We start from the raw sequence: 8503 nt of genomic DNA, 5'->3' as shown, positions 1-8503 counted from the left end.
TAAAATTGTGGACATTTAAGTCGAATTTTGAAGGGGGCTTTGAATAGGGGCTATGGTCAAATGAGACCCTATAATTAAAAAATTCATGAGGGTCATCAGGGCTATTATATAACTTGGTTTTGCAGCTTTTCGTCGAGATACGAGTATATTAAACATAATTATGAACTGAAAAGCCCTATTATTACGGTTCAGTTGTATGGGGGCTAGGTGAAATAATGGACCGATGTTAACTATTTTCAACAGGCTTCGTCTCTGGTAACATAGAAGATCGTGTGCCAAATTTCATTGAATTACCTTCAAAATTGCGACCTGTAGTTTGATTACAAGGTTTACAAGCCCTATTCAAGGGTTCAGTTGTAAGGGGGCTAGGTGAAATAATAGAATCATTTTCAATATGCTTCGTCCCTGGAACAATAAAAGATCATGTACCAAATTTCATTGAATTATGTCATTGCAACCTGTAGTTTGATTACAAGGTTTACATTGACGGACGGACTTACGGACGGACAGACGGACGGACGGACAGACGGACGGACGGCCATAGCTAAATCGACATGACCAATATTATTGTGCGTTACAAACATCAGCACAAGCCCAATATACCCTCCCCACTAAAGTGGTGTAACTTGATGATCCTTGTGTTCTCGAATATGTGGGATCTACTATTAGTTGCCTATAGACTAGACTAAACTAGACTAGACTAGACTGTAGACTAGACAATAGATTAGACTATAGACTAGACTATAGACTAGACTATAGACTAGACTATAGACTAGACTATAGACTAGACTATAGACTAGACTATAGACTAGACTATAGACTAGCCTATAGACTAGACTATAGACTAGAATATAGACTAGACTATAGACTAGACTATAGACTAGACTATAGACTAGACTATAGACTAGACTATAGACTAGACTATAGACTAGACTATAGACTAGACTATAGACTAGACTATAGACTAGACTATAGACTAGACTATAGACTAGACTATAGACTAGACTAGAGACTACTAGACTATAGACTAGACTATAGACTAGACTATAGACTAGACTATAGACTAGACTATAGACTAGACTATAGACTAGACTATGACTAGACTATAGACTAGACTATAGACTAGACTATAGACTAGACTATAGACTAGACTATAGACTAGACTATAGACTAGACTATAGACTAGACTAGACTAGACTATAGACTAGACTATAGACTAGACTATAGACTAGACTATAGACTAGACTATAGACTAGACTATAGACTAGACTATAGACTAGACTATACTAGACTATAGACTAGACCATAGACTAGACTATAGACTAGACTATAGACTAGACTATAGACTAGACTATAGACTAGCCTATAGACTAGACTATAGACTAGCCTATAGACTAGACTATAGACTAGACTATAGACTAGACTATAGACTAGACTATAGACTAGACTATAGACTAGACTATAGACTAGACTATAGACTAGACTATAGACTAGACTATAGACTAGACTATAGACTAGACTATAGACTAGACTATAGACTAGACTATAGACTAGACTATAGATTAGACTATAGACTAGACTATAGACTAGACTATAGACTAGACTATAGACTAGACTATAGACTAGACTATAGACTAGACTATAGACTAGACTATAGACTAGACTATAGACTAGACTATAGACTAGACTACAGACTAGACTATAGACTAGACTATAGACTAGACTAAAGACTAGACTATAGACTAGACTATAGACTAGACTATAGACTAGACTATAGACTAGACTACAGACTAGACTATAGACTAGACTATAGACTAGACTATAGACTAGACTATAGACTAGACTATAGACTAGACTATAGACTAGAGACTAGACTATAGACTAGACTATAGACTAGACTATAGACTAGACTATAGACTAGACTATAGACTAGACTATAGACTAGACTATAGACTAGACTATAGACTAGACTATAGACTAGACTATAGACTAGACTATAGACTAGACTATAGACTAGACTATAGACTAGACTATAGACTATACTATAGACTAGACTATAGACTAGACTATAGACTAGACTATAGACTAGACTATAGACTAGACTAAAGACTAGACTATAGACTAGACTATAGACTAGACTATAGACTAGACTATAGACTAGACTATAGACTAGACTATAGACTAGACTATAGACTAGACTATAGACTAGACTATAGACTAGACTATAGACTAGACTATAGACTAGACTATAGACTAGACTATAGACTAGACTATAGACTAGACTATAGACTAGACTATCTAGACTATAGACTAGACTATAGACTAGACTATAGACTAGACTATAGACTAGACTATAGACTAGACTATAGACTAGACTATAGACTAGACTATAGACTAGACTATAGACTAGACTATAGACTAGACTATAGACTAGACTATAGACTAGACTATAGACTAGACTATAGACTAGACTATAGACTAGACTATAGACTAGACTATAGACTAGACTATAGACTAGACTATAGACTAGACTATAGACTAGACTATAGACTAGACTATAGACTACACTATAGACTAGACTATAGACTAGACTATAGACTAGACTATAGACTACTATAGACTAGACTATAGACTAGACTATAGACTAGACTATAGACTAGACTATACTAGACTATAGACTAGACTATAGACTAGACTATAGACTAGACTAGACTAGACTAGACTATAGACTAGACTATAGACTAGACTATAGACTAGACTATAGACTAGACTATACTAGACTATAGACTAGACTATAGACTAGACTATAGACTAGACTATAGACTAGACTATAGACTAGACTATAGACTAGACTATAGACTAGACTATAGACTAGACTATAGACTAGACTATAGACTAGACTATAGACTAGACTATAGACTAGACTATAGACTAGACTATAGACTAGACTATAGACTAGACTATAGACTAGACTATAGACTAGACTATAGACTAGACTATAGACTAGACTATAGACTAGACTATAGACTAGACTATAAACTAGTTTATAGACTAGACTATAGACTAGACTATAGACTAGACTATATACTAGACTATAGACTAGACTATACTAGACTATATACTAGACTATAGACTAGACTATAGACTAGACTATAGACTAGACTATATACTAGACTATAGACTAGACTATAGACTAGACTATAGACTAGACTATAGACTAGACTATAGACTAGACTATAGACTAGACTATAGACTAGACTATAGACTAGACTATAGACTAGACTATAGATTAGACTATAGCCTAGACTATAGACTAGACTATAGACTAGACTATAGACTAGACTATAGACTAGACTATAGACTAGACTATAGACTAGACTATAGACTAGACTATAGACTAGACTATAGACTAGACTATAGACTAGACTATAGACTAGACTATAGACTAGACTATACTAGACTATAGACTAGACTATAGACTAGACTATAGACTAGACTATAGACTAGACTATAGACTAGACTATAGACTAGACTCTAGACTAGACTAGACTAGACTATAGACTAGACTATAGACTAGACTATAGACTAGACTATAGACTAGACTAGACTAGACTATAGACTAGACTATAGACTAGACTATAGACTAGACTATAGACTAGACTATAGACTAGACTATAGACTAGACTATAGACTAGACTATAGACTAGACTATAGACTAGACTATAGACTATAGACTAGACTATAGACTAGACTATAGACTAGAGACTAGACTATAGACTAGACTATAGACTAGACTATAGACTAGACTATAGACTAGACTATAGACTAGACTATAGACTAGGCTATAGACTAGACTATAGACTAGACTATAGACTAGACTATAGACTAGACTATAGACTAGACTATAGACTACACTATAGACTAGACTATAGACTAGACTATAGACTAGACTATAGACTAGACTATAGACTAGACTATAGACTAGACTATAGACTAACTATAGACTAGACTATAGACTAGACTATAGACTAGACTATAGACTAGACTATAGACTAGACTATAGACTAGACTATAGACTAGACTATAGACTAGACTATAGACTAGACTATAGACTAGACTATAGACTAGACTATAGACTAGACTATAGACTAGACTATAGACTAGACTATAGACTAGACTATAGACTAGACTATAGACTAGACTATAGACTAGACTATAGACTAGACTATAGACTAGACTATAGACTAGACTATAGACTAGACTATAGACTAGACTATAGACTAGACTATAGACTAGACTATAGACTAGACTATAGACTAGACTATAGACTAGACTATAGACTAGACTATAGACTAGACTATAGACTAGACTATAGACTAGACTATAGACTAGACTAGACTAGACTATAGACTAGACTATAGACTAGACTATAGACTAGACTATAGACTAGACTATAGACTAGACTATAGACTAGACTATAGACTAGACTATAGACTAGACTATAGACTAGACTATAGACTAGACTATAGACTAGACTATAGACTAGACTATAGACTAGACTATAGACTAGACTATAGACTAGACTATAGACTAGACTATAGACTAGACTATAGACTAGACTATAGACTAGACTATAGACTAGACTATAGACTAGACTATAGACTAGACTATAGACTAGACTATAGACTAGACTATAGACTAGACTATAGACTAGACTATAGACTAGACTATAGACTAGACTATAGACTAGACTATAGACTAGACTATAGACTAGACTATAAACTAGTTTATAGACTAGACTATAGACTAGACTATAGACTAGACTATATACTAGACTATATACTAGACTATAGACTAGACTATAGACTAGACTATAGACTAGACTATATACTAGATAGACTAGACTATAGACTAGACTATAGACTAGACTATAGACTAGACTATAGACTAGACTATAGACTAGACTATAGACTAGACTATAGACTAGACTATAGATTAGACTATAGCCTAGACTATAGACTAGACTATAGACTAGACTATAGACTAGACTATAGACTAGACTATAGACTAGACTATAGACTAGACTATAGACTAGACTATAGACTAGACTATAGACTAGACTATATACTAGACTATAGACTAGACTATAGACTAGACTATAGACTAGACTATAGACTAGACTATAGACTAGACTATAGACTAGACTATAGACTAGACTATAGACTAGACTATAGACTAGACTATAGACTAGACTATAGACTAGACTATAGACTAGACTATAGACTAGACTATAGACTAGACTCTAGACTAGACTATAGACTAGACTATAGACTAGACTATAGACTAGACTATAGACTAGACTATAGACTAGACTATAGACTAGACTATAGACTAGACTATAGACTAGACTATAGACTAGACTATAGACTAGACTATAGACTAGACTATAGACTAGACTATAGACTAGACTATAGACTAGACTATAGACTAGACTATAGACTAGACTATAGACTAGACTATAGACTAGACTATAGACTAGATATAGACTATAGACTAGACTATAGGCTAGACTATAGACTAGACTATAGACTAGACTATAGACTAGACTATAGACTAGACTATAGACTAGACTGTAGACTAGACTATAGACTAGACTATAGACTAGACTATAGACTAGACTGTAGACTAAACTAAACACTTTGGACATGAAATGTGTCTGCTATTTCGTAAATTTATACCACAAAGTTATAATTTGTGCCAATATGACAAACAGCATCTAAAAACTGCTAAAAATAAACAACTGGTAGTGAATTTTTTATACAAAAATAACACTCTAGAAATATTAAATAAAACAAACAATAATGGCTCTATCATGTTCCATATGTGACATAAAATTGTAATTTTATCTTTATTTTACTAACTTCGATGTCGAAGTTTTATTTTTTCCACTATATGATGCGCTTATCTACTGATACCCCAAGGAAATTATCACAAGTGCATTATGTTGAAGCCAACATCAAATTGAAAATTTCTTTCACGTTTATATGAATCTGTGTTGCATAAATGACACAGTCTTGATAAAATGAATAGTTTTTATTTTTCTAATAATATTGTTTCTGGTCGTGATAAAGATTTAAAAATATACTATACTAGCTCATATGTGGCAACTAAATACTAACAAGACAAAAATACTTACATATGTACTTATATATGTACATGGAGCTAAAGACAACCAAAACAATCAAGACAAAATATAAAAGAAATAGATGAGTTTGCTCTGAAAGAAATCTAAAATCTAACAATAAATTTTATAAATTATTGGCAACGTTATACTTTGCTACAAGCAAGACAAAATTCTCATTTTTATGGATTCCAATTTAATGCAAACACTAAAGAAAATTGAAAAAAATATAAAAATAAGTTATAAAACGATACAACAGACTTGTGTCTAATAGCAACCGCAAAATTGCAGCAAACACCCACTAGTATTGATGGAGGATGTACCATTATACTGGCTCTAAAAAAGAATAATTTTGATTATAAAAATGCTTATAAAATTAAAGCTAAAATAAAGCAATTATTTTAAAAAGGAAAACAATAGAAAGTTTCCCGCTGTTTAATTTTTTATTAAACTTTAAAAAATAATTCTGTGTTGTAATAGGGCAGTTCTAATGCTCTATATATACTTGGAACCCCATATGCAATATATAAAGATTAGTATGGGCAAGACGTAATAGAGGGGTTTAAAACTAGAAATGAAAGCTATGAAGATTTTCCTTTTTAACTAGGATATCAGAAAAATGAGATTGTCTACAAAAGATTGCAATTTTATAAAGACAGTTTTAATGTTTTATAAATATAAGTGCATATTAAACTGGGTATTTCATTTTATCTATAAAATATGGAGTCAATTGATTTTTTTAAAAGCATTTAAATAAATGTTAGAGTTTATTTTTTGCGTAAAAAAATTCCCACCTGTAGCGTGCGCCCAAGGTTTAAATGGACTCACAGACGGACAGACAGACAGACAGACGGACAGATGGACAGACAGACAGACAGACAGACAGACAGACAGACAGACAGACAGACAGACAGACAGACAGACAGACAGACAGACAGACATACAGACAGACAAACATAGCTTAATCGATTCAGAAAGTGATTTTGAGCCGATCTCAAATACTTTTAAAACTAGGTATTCCTACAAAAACAGAAACTTATAGACAAATTTTCAATTGACCCACTTCCTATATTGGTCATGCATATAAATTGTCTGTCCATATATGTGAAATCTTGGGCATTAAAACACATTATGTGTGTATACCATATATATGTGCCAAATTTCATCAAATTATCTTAAAAATTTCCACCTGTAGCGTACGCACAAGGTTTAAATGGACACACAGACAGACAGACAGACAGACAGACAGACAGACAGACGGACAGACAGATAGACGGACAGACAGACAAACATAGCTTAATCGATTCAGAAAGTGATTCTGTGCCGATTTCAAATAGTTTTAAAACTTGGAATTCCTACAAAAACAGAAACTTATAGACAAATTTTCAATTGACCCACTTCCTATATTGGTCCTGCATATAAATTGTCTGTCCATATATGTGAAATCTTGGGCATTAAAACACATTATGTGTGTATACCATATGTATGTGCCAAACTTCATCAAATTATCTTAAAAATTTAAATGGACACACAGACGGACAGACAGACAGATAGACAGACAGACAGACAGACAGACAGACAGACATAGCTTAATCGATCCAGAAAGTGATTCTGAGCCGATTTCAAATAGTTTTAAAACTTGGGATTCCTACAAAAACAGAAACTTATAGACAAATTTTTGAATTGATCCACTTCCTAAATTGGTCATGCATATAAATCCGTCCATATGTATGAAATCTTGGGCAATAAAACACATTATGTATACACATCATATGTCTGTATGTGTAAATATTTCCTAAAATTTCCGGCTTTAATTTAGTTAATTTATGCATGTAAAGTGCAAATAAAATTTTAACAAAATCTTCCGTATTTATTCTACTGTACCCCCTCACAGAAGCTCTAGTTGCAACATTTGAATCCGTATTTAGTTTTGCGTATACATACTATGTTAGGACAACAACAACTGCAACAAAAATAGAAAAACATATTATGTTGACAAGAGGAAAAAGGAAACATTTTACGAAAAAAGTAAAAAATTAAAAGGAAAACAAAATGTGGACATGACCAGGATTTCGGCAGACAAAAAATACATCTGATGATTTAAAGTGACGAATGAAAGTGACTTTAAAGTATGTTATTAAATTAAAACTTTAGAATAAATTTATTGTTTAATTCTATTACAATTTGTGTATTTATAAAAATGCAACATTTTACTCTGGATTTTAAATTATTTACAAATAATTAATATTATTTGTGTAATCTCAGCTTCATTAAAAAGACTTAATAATTAATTAAATTTTCACGTGCATTTCTGCAATATAA

This window comes from Lucilia sericata, unplaced genomic scaffold (assembly GCF_015586225.1).
Source record: "Lucilia sericata isolate MDLA Ls3-8-SP2 unplaced genomic scaffold, ASM1558622v1 Contig000718F_arrow, whole genome shotgun sequence".
NCBI lineage: Eukaryota > Metazoa > Arthropoda > Insecta > Diptera > Calliphoridae > Lucilia > Lucilia sericata.
The sequence above is the reverse complement of the archived record's forward strand: the minus strand, read 5'-3'. Positions refer to the sequence as shown.